This window comes from Octopus bimaculoides, chromosome 12 (genome assembly GCF_001194135.2).
Source record: "Octopus bimaculoides isolate UCB-OBI-ISO-001 chromosome 12, ASM119413v2, whole genome shotgun sequence".
NCBI lineage: Eukaryota > Metazoa > Mollusca > Cephalopoda > Octopoda > Octopodidae > Octopus > Octopus bimaculoides.
Genome location: NC_068992.1, coordinates 48870072 through 48873504, shown reverse-complemented (window position 1 = coordinate 48873504; position 3433 = coordinate 48870072).

The following is a 3433-nucleotide window of genomic DNA, read 5'->3' as shown; positions in this document are numbered from 1 at the left end:
TGTTACATATTTATTATATCTTACCTTGATACCTTGTGGACTAAGATCCCCGTTGACAGGCCCCTGGTATTTGTAGAATGTTAAACACTTTTGGTATGCCTATTAAGAACTCCTTTATAGAGTAACTGTTGCATTTGTTTTGAGTATATAAATAGTTTGGCTGCTTGTTTCTCTGGAGACTTTCAGAATGATGCAGACGCCACTGATAGGAACACAATAAGGTTCGAAAATCGATTAAGGTTGCTCATCATTTTTATTAGTCTGTGGCGAAACGGCTAAAAATTCGCCCTGTTTATAATTATACCATATGTTACACACACATATATACAGGGTGTCTCCCCCCACAAAAAAAAAACGCATACGCACATAGAATGATTATTAAGTCAGTGTTTATTAAAATATATTTTAGTTTCAAAATTGAACAGAATCTAAAGACACAATTTAATTTCTTTCATAAACGTCTGTTTGCAAGCTGATGAACATTTTGGTCCAGGTAGTGCTGATAACACGGAGCAATGTAATCGTAAACATCGAGAAACATTTCGTTCGATATTTGTACGCATCTCGTTGAATGGCTGCCGTTAATTCATCGATTGTTGTCGGTTTTGTACTGTAAGGTTTATCTTTTAAGTATACACATAAAAATAAGTCTAGTAGTGTGAGGTCCATGAAACACAGAGGGTATTAAACGGAACCTCTACGTCCACCCCCGCCTTTTGGCAAAATCTCATTAAGGTATTATGATAGTGTGGGGATGCACTATCTTGCTGGAAAGAAAACTATCTATATATCTATCTACCTGGTATACATGCATACTTTTACATTGTTATATGTACGTATGAGACCATTTGGTGCAGAGTTCAAATTTCAACGAGGTCACCTTCCTCTTTCACCATTTTGTGGTTGATGAAATAAAGTACCAATCCAAGGCAGTGGATTGGCAGATTTATTCAAGGTTTGGCCATGATTTCCTGCGGAAGCTTTCCAGATTTTTGCGTTCAAACAGCAACATTTAAAACGACATCGGTGCTGAGTTGTATCTGTGCAGTATTTCCCTGAGACAACATCGACTTTTGGGTCATATTTTTCCACATTTTACCCTTTGGAACATGAAAGTTCCTCAATCCATAGTCCACGTTTCTAGATTTCATGGTTACATTATCTGGATTTAAAATGTTATTGGCATATTTATGGTAGCCGAATGGGATTTCTGTAAACTGTGTCGAATTTGTTTAGACGCTATCGCTAATTAATACATATTAATAAAATCACCCTAAATATCAGCAAATTTATCGAAGAAGTTGTTAGTGACGTATTCTACAAAAGGATCTTTTCACTGGCCACAAGTCAACGCAAAGGTCTATGTACAAAATATAGTGTACGTATTAATTAAATTATGCTTAGAAACAGAAAGTTAATGTACTCAGTTCTGAGTTCTATGTATGTATGTGTGTGTGTGTGTGTGTGTATGTGTGTGTGTGTGTGTGTGTATGTGTGTGTGTGTGATGCAGTAAGGTGGGCTGAGGGAAGAGAAACTAGTTGTTACTGTTTAGCCGTAGCCCAAAATCGAAGATTTCTCGATTGTAGCATTCCTGCCGTGAACATCCTGGCGTTTTCCTCGGCATGGTGTATTTAGCACTACATTATCCAAAGTGGCATCCCTCTTTTAAGACAATAAAATCTGATTTGGGCGAGATTTTGCTTATTATTTCCAACTGACAACGTGAATGTATTGACGGAATCCTCGGAACGTCGGATAGAATGCCTTACAAATTTGTTCTGGCTTGTTACGTTCTGAGATCAAATTCCGTAGAGATTAACTTTACCTTTAATGAAAGTACCATAATCGCTTAATGTTTCTAAATCAGAAACAGTTATATTTTTGATTGAGTGACTTCTAGGTACTCCCTCTCCAGTTACTAATCTTGTTTTATATAAATCAAGCAAAAATGGGCCAAGATAAATAACTCAGAGTGGTCAGCGGCATGTATATGAACATTACAGACTATTACAAGCATATCAAATATCATACAACATGAATTCTTGATTTATTAAAATCATGTAAGTGTCTAGCACGAAGTCTGCCCAGATCGAGTAGTTCTGTAATCACGAGGAGCTGATAAGAGTTGGCAGTATTTTTGGAAGCAGAAACCATTAAAGAATTGGTAGATGGTTTTATTTATTGTTTATTTAGTCCTGTGTGTATATGTATTTGTTCTTTCACCCTCTCACTCTTTCGCTCTCTGTCCCTCGTCCCTCTCTCTCTCTAAAACTATGTGATTATTGAACGTATTAACTCACCACTGTTTCTTCCCAAATGCATGACAAAATAAAGTTTGCTCTGACATATCTCTGTTCTGCAGACTTGGCTTACTTCTCTTAAACATTTACTTTTCCTTTCATTAAAAGTCTGTTCCATAAAAATGAACACGTTATATAAATGAAGAAAAGAGGGAGAGAGAGAGAGAGAGAGAGAAAAAGAAAAATACATGCACATAACAAGTATAATAAGAACATTAACAGCAATAACATCATCATCACCATCATTAGCAAGAACAACAACAAAAACAAAAGTAGAAATAGCATGGGAAACAACAAAGAACAAACACAGAAAAAAACGTGAGAGAAATGAAGACACGAGAAAAATAATTTTTAAGGAAGAAGAAAAAGACTAAAAAAAAAAAACAAAATTAAAAAAATCTGAAAATGCACTCACTTTTCAGCTGTTCAGATATATTTGCCAAAGATCAATTCATAATTAATGTTTTCACACACTTGACATTATTGATTTGGGGGAAGAGTAGGAGGAGAAATAAATGAATGAAAAAATGATTCTTTTCTCTCAAGAAGAAAAAAAACCCCTCATAAAAACAAATAATCAATTCCACTATTAAAAGAGAATGAGAGAGCGAGAGAGAGAGAGAGAGAGCGAGAGAGAGAGAGCGAGAGAGAGAGAGAGCGAGAGAGAGAGAGAGCGAGAGAGAGAGAGAGCGAGAGAGAGAGAGAGCGAGAGAGAGAGAGATACATATATATAAAGAGATAGATAGGTAAAGTGAGAGAGAGAGAGAGAGAGAGAGTGAGGGGGAGGGAGAGAAAGAGAAGGGAAGATATTCCTGAAAGTGTTTGAAAGTGAAAGCATAAAATCATTTGTAGGAGAAAACTCTATCACCACGTGAGAACGAAACGAACGAATAATGCCTAACTTTTACAAAAAGAAAACAGTGAGGAATATTGGCGCTTACACCATGTAACGAACCTTAGGAGGGCATAAGTTGGAATAATGGACAAGGTAGCCCATTCTAATGAGCTGAAAATACACACACACACGCACACTTTCACATACATTCACACACACACAGTTATACATAAACACACATATAATGTACGTGTCTATATATATATATATATGCATATGAATATGTATGTATATATA